Source organism: Neophocaena asiaeorientalis, unplaced genomic scaffold (genome assembly GCF_003031525.2).
Source record: "Neophocaena asiaeorientalis asiaeorientalis breed wild unplaced genomic scaffold, Neophocaena_asiaeorientalis_V1.1 scaffold743, whole genome shotgun sequence".
Lineage (NCBI taxonomy): Eukaryota > Metazoa > Chordata > Mammalia > Artiodactyla > Phocoenidae > Neophocaena > Neophocaena asiaeorientalis.
Genome location: NW_020174055.1, coordinates 273,875 through 290,549, shown reverse-complemented (window position 1 = coordinate 290,549; position 16,675 = coordinate 273,875).

The window sequence follows — 16,675 nt, the reverse complement described above, 5'->3', positions numbered from 1 at the left end:
AAAAAAAAAAAAAAAAAAAGTACCCAGGGACTTCCCTGGTGGTCAGTGGTTAGGACCCCACACTTGCACTGCAGGGGGCACAGGTTTGATCTCTGGTGGGGGAACTAAGATCCTGCATTGCCTCGCGGTGCAGCCAAAAAAAAAAGTGCCCAGCCCTTGGTAGGTGTAGCTGCTTTCCCTATATTCCATGAGGTCCCAAAGTTACGTAGGTGTCCTGCTGGGACCAGGCCAAAGAAGACATCTATCTGACCGTTCTGACACTTTGCTGATCCAATCTAAACAAAGCAAGTAGAGATGGCTGGGGAGCCCTTGGGGAGCAGGGCCCTCCTTTACACGTGGTATAGAGACTGTGTCATGGAGGCCCCCCTACCCAGGCACCTGCCCGTGAGGCCTTGGGAAGCTGGGGCTTGGAGAGGGATCAGAGTAGAGGGAGGGGTACAGGCTAGTGTTCTGGGGCCTGTCTTCACTCCTTGCGTGGCCTTTCCAGTGCCTTGTGGATGTGCTAACAGCAGGTGCTCGGAAGTCCAACCTTTCATAATGTGCTCAACTCTGGGCCCCTCTGTGAGGGGCTGTTGACAAACAGGACTCCAACGAAGAGTCCTGGGGAATGGGGAAGGATCTTGACACACGAGGGACAGCTGGAGAAACTGCTGGGGTGGGGGCAGTGTAGCTCAGGGAAGACTCTAGAGGGCCTAGGGTCATCGCTTTTGCTAATCTAATGGGCTCTCTGAATTTCCTGGCCTCCTGTGTGGAGGCTAGTATTTTCCCAGCCCCAACTCTCTCATAGAATCCAAATCTCTGAGAGAGTTTTATTTTTTAATGACTTATTTTTTAATTATACACACACACATAAACACACACACAATATATGTTCAGGCAAAAAAATAAAAATGGAAACACATAGGAAAGCAAGATAAGAAAATAAATATCACCCATAATTTCATCATCAGAGATAGCTGATTTCTGTGTATATCCTTCGGATTTAGATAATAATAACCATATATATTTTATCAGTCAGAGTTTTTGGTGCCAGGCAACAGAAACTGGCTCTGGTGATTGCTATTAGATAAGGTATAATTAGCTGCTGTATTAGGAAAACTCCTCAAATTACAATAGCTTTACACAGCATAGATTTACTTCTTGCTCACATAAAGCCCCAAATAGTTATTCCTGAGGGGTGTGGGCATGTGGGGGGGAAGCTCTGCTTCACACAGATGTACAGATACCCAGGCTGAAGCTGGCTCCATCACTCAATACATGGCTTCCAAGGTCAGCAGCCAATATGCAGCCAGCGGACAGAGGAAGACAGAGTGGAGGATTATGCAGGAGGATTTTGTGGGTCTGAAGTGGTGTCCATACTTTCCCTTTACATTCCATTAGCCAGGATTCAATCATGTGGCCCCACCTAATGGGAAGGCTGTAGGAGGACTTGTGGAATTGACAGGATGCTGGGCCCCCCACCTTGAGACTGAGAGGTATTTCAAGATGCTCCAGGGAGCAAAGAAGCAGGAAGCAATAAACATGGCGACCACCTCATAACCAGGCGGGCTGGACACTGCTTCCTCTACCAAGGCTGCCAAGAATTGCCTCCAATTCTTCCTCAACTCCTGGGGTGAGCCCATAAAAGCAAAAGGGATAGGAAAGAAAAAGCCTACAAATGTAAATTTTACCTCCCACTCCCCAATTTGGAGGTGTTTTGTCCTCAGGGGATCTCACTCCGTGATTTCCTGGGTCCTTGACCTACCCCAATAAGTTTTGAAACAGTAAGTACATAAAAAGATGCTCAGCATTGTTGGTTCTCAGCGAAATGCAAATTAAAACCATGAGGTATGACTACTCATTCACCAGAAAGGATTAAAATAAAAAACACTGACAAAACCTAGAGCTGACAAAGATAGGGCAACTGGAACTCATACACATTGCTGGTGTATACAATGGGAGTAACTGGAGAAAATTGTTTAGCAGTTAAACATACACCTATTCTATCACTGAGTAAGCCCACACCTGGGTATTTACTGATGAGAAATGAAGCCACATGTTTACACAAAGATTCGTACAGCAGCTTTATTCATGATAGACTAGAATAGGAAACAATGTAAAAGTCCATCATTGGGGGGGTGGAGTCAAGATGGCAGAGTAGGAGGATGTAGAGGCCTGCTGATGTCCCAGGCCTGTCCCTCCTCACAACCAGGGCACCTACCAGGCACTGGTGGGCAACCTTGGACACCTAAGAGGTGGGAGGAATCCCCGTGCAGCCAGGTAGGAAGTGGTGGGGAAGGAGTGGGGGAGGAAAAGTGGAGGTGGGATGGGACCGGTGCCCCTGTGGGGTGGCTGGAGGAGAAGAGGGGTTCCCACACTCAGAGGGGCCCATTCATGGTGAGGGGATTAGCAGGGACAGTCAGAGACCTTCGGGGGATCAGGGGATTGGAGGGGAATGTGGCCAGCATCTCCCCTGCCCGCTTGGGCCCCAGCAAGCCTGCTGGTGTCCCAGGCCTGAACCTTCACCCTCCAGGGCCCCCTCCAGCCATACAGGTCCTGAGCCTAAGCCCCCCGCTCTGCCCTCTGCCACCTGGGCCTTTTTTTTTTGCTGCTGTGGGTCTGCTTTGCTTTGCTATTTCATTTTTATTTTTATATTTTTCTAATTTTATTTTATATTCTTTGTTATTGTTCTGCTCCTTTTTGTTTGTTGCCTTTTTTTTTTTTTTTTCACTGGACTAACAGAGAACCTCAGACCCCAGGGAATATTAATCAGTGTGAGCTCTCCTGGAGGTCCTCATCTCGGCACCAAGAGCCCACTCCACCCAACTGCCTGCAAACTCCAGTGCTGGATACCTCAGGCCAAACAACCAGCAAGTCAGGAACACAGCCCCACCCATCAAAATAATGAGATGACAAAAAAATATGTTACAGATGAAGGAGCAAGGTAAAAACCTACAAGATCAAATAAATGAAGAGGAAATAGGCAACCTACCTGTAAAAGAATTCAGAGTAATGATAGTAAAGATGATCCAAAATCTTGGAAATAGAATGGAGGCAACAGATTGAGAAAATACAAGAAATGTTTAACAAGGACCTAGAAGAACTAAAGAACAAACAAACAGTGATGAACAACACAATAACTGAAATGAAAAAATAAACTAGAAGGAATCAATAGCAAAATAACTGAAGCAAAGAACAAATAAGTAAGCTGGAAGATAGAATGGTGGAAATAACTGCTGAGGAGCAGAATAAGAAAAAAGAATGAAAAGAAATGAGGACAGTCTCAGCGACCTCTGGGACAAGATTAAACACACAACATTTGAATTATAAGGGTCCCAGAAGAAGAAGAGAAAGAGAAACGGTCCGAAAAAATATTTGAAGAGATTATAGTTGAAAAGTTCCCTAACATGGGAAAGGAAATAGCCACCTAAGTCCAGAGAGTCCCATACAGGATAAACCCAAGGAGTCAAGGATCTCATTCATATTTGATGGAGAAATCAAAAGCTTTATAGACGAGCAAAAGCTAAGAGAATTCAGCACCACCAAACCAGCTTTACAACAAATGCTAAAGGAACTTCTCTAGGCATGAAAAACACCTTCAGCAGAAACTCTGCAGGCCCGAAGGGAGTGGCAGGATATATTTAAAGTGATGAAAGGGAAAAACCTACAACCAAGATTACCCTACCCAGCAAGGATCTCATTCATATTTGATGGAGAAATCAAAAGCTTTATAGACAAGCAAAAGCTAAGAGAATTCAGCACCACCAAACCAGCTTTACAACAAATGCTAAAGGAACTTCTCTAGGCATGAAAAACAAGAGAAGAAAAACACCTACAAAAACAGTTAAGAAAATGGTAATAGGAACATACATATTGATAGTTACATTGAATGTAGATGGATTAAATGCTCCAACGAAAAGACACAGACTGGCTGAATGGATACAAAAACAAGACCCATATATATGCTGCCTGCAAGAGGCCCACTTCAGACCTAGGGACACATACAGACTGAAAGTGAGGGGATGGAAGAAGGTATTCCATGCAAATAGAAATCAAAATAAAGTTGGAGTAGCAATACTCATATCAGATAGAATAGACTTTAAAATAAAGACAATTACAAGAGACAAGGAAGGACACTGCATAATGATTAAGGGATCAATCCAAGAAGATATAACAATTATAAATATTTATGCACCCAACATAGGAGAACCTCAATACATAAGGCAAATACTAACAACCATAAAAGGGAAAATCAACATAATAATAGTGGGGGACTTTAACACCCCACTTACACCAATGGACAGATCATCCAGACAATATAAATAGGAAACAAAAACTTTAAATGACACAGTAGACTAGATAGACTTAATTCATATTTATAAGACATTCCACCTGAAAGCGGCAGAATACACTTTCTTCTCAAGTGCGCACAGAACATTCTGCAGGATAGATCACATCTTGGGTCACAAATTAAATTAAATTTAAGAAAATTGAAATCATATCAAGCATCTTTTCTGACCACAACACTGTGAGCTTGGAACTCAATTACAGGAAAATAAAACTGTAAAAAACACAAACACATTGAGGTTAAACAATTCACTACTAAATAACCAAGAGATCACTGAGGAAATCAAAGGGGAAATCAAAAAATACATAGAAACATATGACACTGAAAACACGATGACACAAAACCTATGGGATGCATTAAAAGCAGTTCTAAGAGGGAAGTTTATAGCAATTCAATCTCACCTCAAGAAATGAGTAAAATCTCAAATAAACAATCTAACCTTGCACCTAAAGGAACTAGAGGAAGAAGAACAAACAAAACCCAAAGTTAGTAGAAGGAAAGAAATCATAAAGATCAGAGCAGACATAAATGAAATAGAAACAAAGAAAACAATAGAAAGGATCAATAAAACTAAAAGTTCGTTCTTTGAGAAGATTAAAAAAATTTGATAAAGCTTTAGCCAGTCTCATCAAGAAAAAAAGGGAAAGGATTTAAATCAATAAAATTAGAAGTGGAAAGGAGAAATTACAACTGACACCACAGAAATACAAAGGATCATAAGAGACCACTATGAGCAACTATATGCCGGTAAAATGGACAACCTAGACGAAATGGACAAATTCTTAGAAAGGTATAACTTTCCAAGACTGAACCAGGAAGAAATAGAAAATATAAACAGACCAATCACAGTAATGATGTTAAATGTAATTAAAAATCTTCCAACAAACAAAAGTCCAGGACCAGATGGCTTCGCAGGCAAATTCTATCAAATATTTAGAGAAATGCTAACACCCATCCTTCTCAAACTCTTCCAAAATATAGCAGAGACAGGAAATCTCCCAAACTCGTTCAATGAGGCCACCATCACTCTGACACCAAAACCAGACAAAGATATCACAAGAAAAGAAAATTATAGATCACTAATGATGAAAAATCTGAAAGAGAAATTAAGGAAACACTCCCATTTTTCATTGCAACAAAAAGAATAAAATACCTAGGAATAAACCTACCTAGGGAGACAAAAGACCTGTATGCAGAAAACTGTAAGACACTGATGAAAGAAATTAAAGATGATACCAACAGATGGAGAGATATACCATGTTCTTGGACTGGAAGGATCAATATTTTGAAAATGGGCTTCCCTGATGGCGCAGTGGTTGAGATTCTGCCTGCCGATGCAGGGGACACGGGTTCGTGCCCCGGTCCGTTGGCATTTTTCACAGAATTAGAAGTAAAAATTTTACAATTTGTATGGAAACACAAAAGACCCCAAATAGCCAAAGAAATCTTGAGAAAGAAAGATGGAGCTGGAGGAATCAGGCTCTCCAACTTCAGACTATACCACAAAGCTACACTAATCAAGACACTATGGGGCTTCCCTGGTGGCGCAGTGGTTGAGAATCTGCCTGCCAATGCAGGGAACACGGGTTCGAGCCCTGGTCTGGGAAGATCCCACATGCCACGGAGCGACTGGGCTCGTGAGCCACAACTACTGAGCCTGTGTGTCTGGAGCCTGTGCTCCGCAACAAGAGAGGCCACGACAGTGAGAGGCCCGTGCACGGCGATGAAGAGTGGCCCCCGCTCGCCGCAACTAGAGAAAGCCCTCGCACAGAAACGAAGACCCTACACAGCCAAAAAATATATAAATAAATAAACGGATTAATTTAAAAAAAAAAAAAAAAAAGACACTATGGTACTGGCACAAAAACAAAAATACAGATCAATGGTATAGGACAAAAAGCCCAGAGATAAACCCACACACCTATGGTCACCTAATCTATGACAAAGGAGGCAAGAATATACAATGGAGAAAAGACAGTCTCTTCAATGAGTGGTGCTGGGAAAACTGGACAGCTACATGTAAAAGAATGAAATTAGAACACTCCCTAACACGATACACAAAAATAAACTCAGAACTGATTAAAGACCTAAATGTAAGACCAAACACTATAAAACTCTTAGAGGAAAACATAGGAAAAATGCCCTTTGACATAAATCACAGCAAGATCTTTTTTGACCCACCTCCTAGAGCAATGAAAATAAAAACAAAAATAAACAAATGGGACCTAATTAAACTTACAAGCTTTTGCACAGCAAAGGAAACCATAAACAAGATGAAAAGACAACCCTCAGAATGGGAGAAAATATTTGTAAATGAAGCAACTGACAAAGAACTAATCTCCAAAATCTACAAACAGCTCAGGCAGCTCAATATCAAAAAAACAACCCAATCAAAAAATGGACAGAAGACCTAAATAGACATTTCTCCAGAGAAAACATACAGATGGCCAAGAGACACATGAAAAGATGCTCAACATCACTAATTAGAGAAATGCAAATCAAAACTACAATGAGGTATCACTTCACACCTGTCAGAATGGCCATCACCAAAAATGTACAAACAGTAAATGCTGGAGAGTGTGTAGAGAAAGGGGAACCCTCTTGCACTGCTGGTGGGAATGTAAATTGATACAGCCACTACGGAGAACAGTATGGAGGTTCCTTAAAAAACTAAAAATAGAACTACCATATGACCCAGCAATCCCACTGCTGGGCATATACTCTGAGAAAACCATAATTCAAAAAGACACATGTACCTCAATATCCATTGAAGCACTATTTACAACAGCCAGGACATGGAAACAACCTAAATGTCCATTGACAGATAAATGGATAAAGAACATGTGGTACATATATACACTGGAATATTACTCAGCCATAAAAAGGAACAAAACTGGGTCATTTGTAGAGTTGTGGATGGACCTAGAGTCTGTCATACAGAGTGAAGTCAGTCAGAAAGAGAAAAACAAATATTGTATATTAACGCATACATCTGGAATCTATAAAAATGGTACACATGAACCTATTTGCAGGGCAGGAATACAGACACAGATGTAGAGAATGGAAGGATGGTTACTGGGGTGGGGAAAGGGGAGGGTGGGATGGATTGAGAGATTAGGACTGACATATATACACTGCCATGTGTAAAATAGATAGCTAGCGGGAACATGCTGTATAGCACAGGGAGTTCAGCTTGGAAGGGGATATATGTATATATATAGCTGATTCACTTCGTTGTACAGCAGAAACTAACAGAACATTGTAAAGCAATTATACTCCAATAAAATAAAAAAAATAAGGAAAAGAAGTCCATCATCAGGATAATGGATAAACAAATTGTGGTCTATCCATACAACAGAATTCTTCTCATCAGTGCAAATGAACTACTGATACACATACAGCCATGGATAAATCTCAAAAAAATATATAATGAGCAAAAACAGGCAGACCAAAAAATATACATACCATATGGTCCCATGGATGTGGAGTTCAACAGCAGGCAGACTCAACCTGTGGTGACAGCTCAGGATCCCGTGGTCACCTCTTATCCACAGGGGATAGGTTCCAGGACCCCCAGTGAATGTTTGAAACCACAGATAGTACTGAGCTCTATATAGACTATGTTTTTTCTTATGCATACATACCTATGATAATGTTTAATTTATAAACTAGGCACAGCAAGAGATTAATAACAATAACTAATAATAAAATAGAACAATTATACCAATATACTGTAATAAAAGTTATGTGCGTGTGGCCTCTGTCTCTCAAAATTTCTTATTGTACAAACGCCATGCCTTTTCCACCTTCACTAAGCACTTACCAGGCACTGTGGCCATAACTCTTAGTTTGAGGTGTGACAGCAAAACTTGCTCGAATTTCTTTTTCCTTCTTCACCATTTCACAGATAGAAGATTCGTTCTTACCAAAGATCTTAGCAACCTCAGCATACAATTTTTCTTTCCTTATTAAGTCAAGAACTTCCACCTTTTCACTTAAAGGAGGCACTTTACGGCTTCTCTTTGGCATATATGAATTCTCAGCATCACTACTCTTGCACTTTGGGGCAATTATTGAATAAAATAAGGGTTACCTGAACACAAGCACTGAGATAATGTGACAGTCGGTCTGATTATGGAGACGGCCACTAAGTGACTAGCAGGTGGGATACGCAGGATGGCGCGAGATTTCATCATGCTACTCAGAATGGCACGCAATTTAAAATTTATGAGTTATTTCGGGAATTTTCTGTTTAATATTCTTGGACTTTGGTTGACCACAGGTAACTGAAACCATGGAAATCGAAACCATGGATAAGGGGGACTACTGTAATGAGGAAACTTTCTGGGGTGATGGAAATACTCTCCATCTCTTGATCCGGGTGGTGGTCACATGGGTATACACATGTGTAAAGTCACTGATCGGTCCATTGGAGTTCTGTGTATTTTACTATGTGTAATTTATACTTTAATAAAGTACTATGAAAACCTAAACATGATCAAGGTTGGCCTCTTTGGGGGTTACAATGGTCCCTCCCAGGTTCACGCTGGGATTTTCTGAATTCTGCCCCCCGCCTCTGGGTATGTAGAGGGACGTGCTCTCTGTGGCTGCTGGGAGTGGGACTTGGACCCAAGTTTGGGACACTTGTCGTCTGGTCTCTGGGAGGCCTGAAGCAGGGGGACATGGTGCTCTCTCTCCCCACTGTACAGCGACCAGAGGTTTCTGTAAAGACCTAGGCTCTCTTGGTCCTCACTGGCAAACAGTATATATACCTTGCTGCTGTTTTAATTTGCAGTCCTTTGATGAGCAGTGAGGTTGAACTTTTACAATATGGTTACTGGCAATTTTCAGTTTTTTTGTTCAGAGCCTGATGTTTTCCAGGGCCCTCTTCTGCAAACCACTCATCCACTAACCAGAAAGGAAAGATATATTTCTGACAAGCAAGCATTTCTAGTTCCAGTTCTTTTTTTTGCGATACCTGGGCCTCTCACTGCTGTGGCCTCTCCCGTTGCGGAGCACAGGCTCCGGACGCGCAGGCTCAGCGGCCATGGCTCACGGGCCCAGCCGCTCCGCGGCATGTGGGATCTTCCCGGACCGGGGCACGAACCCGTGTCCCCTGCATCGGCAGGCGGACTCTCAACCACTGCGCCACCAGGGAAGCCCTAGCAAGCATTTCTAAAGGATCTCTGTCTTGCAGCAAAATTCTGTTCTTTCTTCTGTGTTTCTCCCAGGAGGGAGTATCTTTTTAGAGGGGTTTTTTTGGTAATGACAATAGTAATAATTATACATGGAACCAGATGATCATTAAAGTAGGTAAAATCGGCTCAAATCCCCCAAACTCGACAGCCGGTAGCATTCCAGAACTCTCCCCACAACTTCGATGCCTTCCCAGAGGCTGAAGGTAATTGCGGCCTTCTCTGTATAATATGCTCAACCCCTCCTTCTAGATCTACTCTACCCTACAAACACACACGCACACACCCCGTCACACACATGCACGTGTGCATGTACACTCACTCACACCCACCCCCACCAAATGTTTGTGAGTTTAGCAGACTAAAGATGGGCTGGGATGGAGGTGAGGAGACAGAAGAGGAGCTGACAGCCCCCTTCATCCAAGATGCTCTTCATCTTGCCAGCTCTCCTCCCTCCTCTCTTCTCATTTGCCTCCACCTTCCTTCCCCAGGACATAAATTCCTCCTCTGTGTCATGCCAGGAAATTTGCCATCATCTTTTAAGGCCCTGCCCAGAGAATCTCAAACTCCTCTCTAATGTGTTTACTAACATTTTTTCCAAAGATGGTTTCTATTCTGAGAACTCAAAGTCATCTACTTAGATGTCCGTGTTTCTTTAAATGTTACTTCCTGTCATCACAATAGAATTGCGGTGTCTCTGCTTCTGAACAGATTCCAGGCTTGTTCTCCTAAGTCCTGAGCTAGTGAACAGCACTGTGCTATTCTGACAGTGCAAATAAGGGTTCTGAGTGGGACTTGGAGCCAAGAAGGGTGAGCCGGGTTCAGACCATGGAGAAACTTCAATGCCAAGGGAAAGAATTTGGATTTGATTATTCCGTTCAGGGATCCATCAAAGGCTTTAGAGCTGGACTGTGACTGGAACAGAGCTGGGCTTCTGGAAATTTCACCATCTGGCTGCTGCACAAGTAGCTGGCATTGAAGGAGAGTGATTAGAGGGGGCTAGGCAAGGAGGATGAGGGCTCGTCTTAAGGCAGAGGGCAGATCTGGGAGGCTTTTCTGAGGAGTAGCCAGAGCCTCCGGTGACGAGGAAGGAGAGAGAGAGGAATTGATGACAGCCTGAGTGTCTAAGGGGGACACCAACTCCTCCCTCCTGGGCTGGGATAGTCTGTAATTTGCTAAGAACCATACTTAATATGAGATAGGACCGGTCAAGGACATGGACAGATCTGAAGAAACTATTAAATAAGTATGGCATTAATTAGACACACAGGGCATCCTGTAACAGTGGCGTCATTAAGGTGAGTGTCTCAGCTCAGTTCCCCTGGAGAAGGGAGAGAGATTTCAGCCTTCCATCCCACTGGGCTTTTTGTATTTCCCAATGTGATACTTCTAGGCAAATGCATTTACAGAGCTCTTTGCATCAAATAACAGCAGCCAACGTTTACTGCATGCTGTGCCGAGCACTGTCCTAAGAACTTTTTACTGGGTAATTCATATATGCGTGTGTATGTATAATCATATATATAATCTTATATATGCCCCACAGCCCTATGAGGTAGGTACTCTTTCACAGATGACAAACTGAGGCAGCCAAGTTAAGTAACCCTTGGCCAAGGTCACACAGCTAGGGAGTGGGAGAGCCAGCATCACACCCAAGGGTGCTGATGGGTTTATTTCCCGGAAAGAACCAAATTAGGAGACAGCAGAATAGGCTTCTGGGCCCAGCTCAGCAGCTGACCAGGGCAAGGTGGGGCAGGTCATCTTTTAAATGCACACTCTGTCATGAGGGTGAGGAGTGATGGATGTTTGTGACCTTAAGGTGATAGTTTCATGGGTATATACATATATCAAACTGTATCAAATGGTACATTTCATTATGTGCAAGTCACTGTACGTCAATTATACCTCAAGAAAGCTGTTTTAAAGAACTGATAACAATTATATGATGAAATTAAAATATCTGTAATATTTCTACAGGAAGTCTCATCTTCTGTGACCCCATTGCAATGTTCGAGCATGATGCGTAAAATTCATGATTCACTTCTGAATCTAAGTGTTGCTTTGAGAATTTTGCTCTGCCTCAGAAGAGCAAAGTGTCTCCAAATTAAAACTAAGAGCCACGATGACTCAAGAAGTGTTTTGTCATCTGGCATTACTGAAAACAGAACACAAAATATGCAATGAGGCTGTTTATAATAATATAGCGATTTTGCTGAAATAAAGGAAAACAATAAATATCATTGAATAAATATACAACAATTTCTTAAAGTGCACCACTTCAAGCCCTTTGGGGGCTTCAACTCTTGAATCCAACTCTGCCCAGTGGTCCACACCCCACTCCATCTCTGTTCCAGAAACACTGGTTCTTTGAAGAGGTCAAGGTCTTACACGTATCAGGGCCTTCACCTGTGCTGCTGCCTGGGCCTGGAACTCTACCGCAGGCCCTGCAGAGAAGCCTCCTTCTCAACCTGTAGGTCTCAACGTACACACACACACACACACACACACACACACACACACACACACACACACACGACCTCCCTGACCACCCAGAACTCAAGAGAATGAATACTCTTCCTTCGTGGCTCTCATCAAAATGCGGAGTTAGAGGTTCATTTCCCCACTGGCCTGTGTAGGCTCTGTCGGTTCCCAGATGTGCTCCCAAGCCTCCCACAGTGCTGGGATGCAGAAGGTGCTTTCCTGACATGCTGAAAGGACGGATCCATGTCCTATCTCTGGACTCTGTGACCTCATGAGAGGGGTGCCCTGATGGGGACGTTGTCTGTAAAGTACAGATATGCAGCGGGATGACCACTCCCTCACTTTCTTAGTTCTTTCTCCCCCAATGAGAGGCACCCCCGACCTCTGGGGGCAGCCGCTCTGGATGAAGGCTGAGCTCCAGCGGGGGAAGCGGGCTCTCAGAGACCATGCCCTCACCCACAGAAACATCACAGAACCTTGGGTTTTGTCAAAGCAATGTGGCTGTGGATAACTATTTCAGTACAAGTTCTTGGAAAAACTCCAGGGGCTGGAGTGCTGGCAAAATGGGCCCATGCTGGGGGTTCCCCAGAGTGCCGAGATTCAGGTGCTCAAGCCTGGCCGGACTGTGAGCTCCTCCAGGGCAGACTCGGCCTGCACGCAGCACTGCACAGCCAGTGCCCAGCACAGAGCCAGCACTCAGCACGTGCACACCGACCCTCTGCGCTGGTGCAACCAAGAAATTCCATCTGAGAGCACTGGCTCTCTGCCAGGCACAGGTTAGTACTGTCCCCATTAATCTGTACGATAAGCCCACGAAGTCGGTGTTCTTATCCCCATTTTACAGACGTGGGAATTGAGGTTCAGGGAGAGGTAATTTGCCCAAAGTTGCACAGCCAGTGAGAGGCAGGGCCTCTCCAAGCAGAAGTCCTTAGGGATAGTCAAACAGTGGCCTGGAGTGACAATTGCTATTTTAAGGGCCAACAAATTAACATCCTCCCATTGGAGAAACCCTGTGACACCCCCTGCACCCCGCAAGCACCAGCTCCACCGTTCCCGGCCTGGGTGCCGCCTGGGCACTGGCCCTCAGCTCCTTTCACCACCCTAGCCTCTCATGGTTTGGGCTCCTCTCCACATTCCTGCTTCTCTTGCCTCTCTGATGGCTGTTCTTCCTCCTCCCACTTCCTAAAGGCAGGTGTTCCCCGTAGCTTCTCCTTGCTACCTTCTTCCTCTCTCTACACTCGCCCTCTAGGCCAGCCTGCCGACCCCTTGGCCCCTCTTTGGAGGGGGCTCTCACATCTGCGCGCCCAGCTCAGACCTCTCCCAGCCCCTGGTTATTCCTCCCAGAAGGCTGCTCCTGCTCTGAGACCTTCAGTGGCTCCCAGGGGCCATCAGAGGAGGAACAAACTCCTCCCTGAGGCATTCCGGGCTCTGTTGTACCTATCTCCACTTCTCTCCCAATTCAGAGCCTTCACCCATGCCAGCACTGTGCTCTCTGCCTTTATTCCACTGTCCCTTCAAGCAGGACCCCCCTCCCTCCCACCTCTGCCCCAGGTAGCTCTCACTGCCTGGTTTATGGCACATAGCCTCCCCCTGGAAGTCCTCCCAGACCCCTTCCCCAATCACAGGCGGCTCTCCCTCTTCAGCAGATTCCATGGAGAACCTGTCCCAGGCTGCCTTTGCAAGAGCTATTTCTGTGCTTGCTTTGACTCTCCTTCCACCCAGGGTCACACGGGGAGTTTGGTACTGGGAGTCAGGGAAAATGCCCAATCTATGACTATTAGTTTTGCCTCTTCGTGTAGAAGTCTCCTCAGCTGTAAAGTGAGGGGTGTGGAATTGGATCAGCATTTCCCTAATTCCCAAGTACCGTCATTTTTGCTTTATCCTTGTGTCACCTGTACTATCATATACTTATATTGCTTACCTTACATATTTATGTACTTATTTTTTAAAATTTATTTTATTTTATTTTTGGCTGCACTGGGTCTTCGTTGCTGCGCGCAGGCTTTCCCTAGTTGCAGCGAGCAGGGGCTACTCTTCCTTGTGGTGCGCGGGCTTCTCATTGCGGTGGCTTCTCTTGTTCCGGAGCACGGGCTCCAGGCGCACGTGGGCTCAGTTGTGGTGGTTCGTGGGCTCTACAGCTCAGGCTCAGTAGTTGTGGCACACGGGCTTAGCTGCTCCACGGCATGTGGAGTCTTCCCAGACCAGGGCTTGAACCTGCGTCCCCTGCATTGGCAGGCAGATTTTTTTTTTCCATCTTTAAAATATAACATTTATTGCTTAGACGGTCTGATACAGAACAGCTTTTTTTCCTCATTTTGAACTTGGAAGTACTGTACAACTGAACGCAAAGAGGAACGAAAAGTACCCAAACCGAACTTATGATTCTGTGTTCATGTGGCATAAACCAGTTTTGTACATAACGTAGCAGAAGTTTTTAAGTTCCCTTTAGAAAAATATGAATTCTGCACGTTTATTATTGTTTCCTGCTTAACGCATGGGCTGAAATCACTAGGATCAACTTCCTTCTGGAGGAAAGAGAGGAACAGAGGGTGGAAAGAATGGTGAAACTTTCCGAAACCGGCATCTGACCGTCACATAGCTTCCCCAGGGCTGGTGGAAAAAATAGCCCTTTGGGTTCTTTGTTTTGTTTTCACAGCTGGGAGTTTCATGTAGTGATTGAATCTCAGCATCGTGTCCAGAAATCAAGAGAAAAACAAAAGAGAGAAATGTGCACCTCAAAAAACTTCTCAGAAGATCCATATATATATATATATATTTGTAAAAGCCCTGAGAGGAGAAAAAGAATCAAACAAATGTATAGAAACAAATTAGCTGGACATGCAAACTAAGCTATGATTCACCCAGAGTTTAAACAAATCACAAATTTCAGTTTAATACTGGGGGAGGGGACAGAACAACAAACAAATGATACATCTCTCAACCTCACTAGTAAAATGTGGCAAAACCTTATCCACTAGGAGGGTGCAGATGAAGGCTAAATAAAGCTTTCAATCAATAGTGATTATTAAAAAAAAAAAAAATAGTGATTACTGCGAGCGGCAGCCCCGGCTGTGCTGCGGCCTGGTTGGCAGGAGGATTCTTAAGCACTGCGCCACCAGGGAAGTGCCTATACACATACCTTTTGTTCGTTTGCTTTTACTTTTTATACAGCAGGTTCTTATTAGTTATCTATTTTAAACATATTAGTGTATATATGTCAACCCCAATCTCCCAGTTCATCCCACCCCAACCCCCCAACTTTCCCCCCTTGGTGTCATATGTTTGTTCTCTACATCTGTGTCGCTATTTCTGCCTTGCAAACCGGTTCATCTTTGGGGCTTCGTTGCTGCACATGGGCTTTCTCTAGTTGTGGCGAGTGGGGGCTACTCTTTATTGCGGTGTGCAGGCTTCTCATTGCTGTGGCTTGTCTTGTTGCAGAGCACGGGCTCTAGGCGCACAGGCTTCAGTAGTTGTGGCACACGGGCTCAGTAGTTGTGGCTCACGGGCTCTAGAGCGCAGGCTCGGTAGTTGCGGTGCACAGGCTTAGTTGCTCCGCGGCATGTGGGATCTTCCCAGACCAGGGCTCGAACCCGTGTCCCCCTGCATTCGCAGGCAGATTCTTAACCACTGCACAACCAGGGAAGCCCCGCATGTGTCTTTTTGAATTATGGTTTTCTCTGGGTATGTGCCCAGTAGTAGGATTGCTGGGTCATATGGTAATTCTATTTTTAGTTTTTTGCTTCTTTTTTAGTTTTGGTTTTTTGGCTGTGAGGCATGTGGATCTCAGCTCCCCGACCAGGGATCGAACCCACACCCCCTGCCTTCCAATGAAGGTGAAGTCTTAACCACTGGATCCAGGGAAGTCCCCATCTACTTTTTTTAACCTAAATAAAAATGAAACTTTACCTTGCCTTCTGTGACTCGAAAACCAATGTCACTTGCAATAAAGGTTGCAATACAGAAAAAGTGAACCATGAAAACAAACACATAACTGATAAAGTAAGAAACGTCTGTGCACAGCCTCCAATCTTCCCATGCATAATTCGAGGAAACAATGTCCTAGAACATCAGAGGCTTTGTCAAACGTAAACAAATCTGGATGCTGGCTGAAGTGGTAAAGAGAGATTTTAATCAGTAGTAACTATTGCAATAGGGAAAAGAGACCAGCATGAACTGAACTCAACTTTAATTTGGACAGAAATAGCTGCGTATTTTAAAGTGAAAATGAAGAAGGGAGGGAGGCACCTGGGGGCTCAGTAGCTCAGAGAAATGAAAACTTACCAAAGGTCAAGTGTAAATGCAACTAGGCCAGGGGTGTCTGCTAGCTGGTATTATTGAAGTTAGAATTCTACTTTCTCACAGAGACTGGGAGACAGAGGCTCTGTCCTCAGGTGTCCTCAGGTGTTGGCTGGAACAAACAGTAAAAATTTTTGGCAGCCTTCTCTCAGGCAGGCACTTTAAGGGGGGGCGCTGTTACAGTCATCTTAGGGAGGCAGCCTTGAGCTATTAGAAACTATGCTAGTGGTTGTTCAAGTCTTTACAGGCCAAGGCTGAGGTCTAGTTGAGAAGACGGCTCAGAGGAGCCTGGCTTGAATTTCATAAAGGAGAGAATCTCTGTCAGCTTCTTCAGCTTAGATAAAAGTGAAAAGAACGTAATGCATCGTCGTGTGAT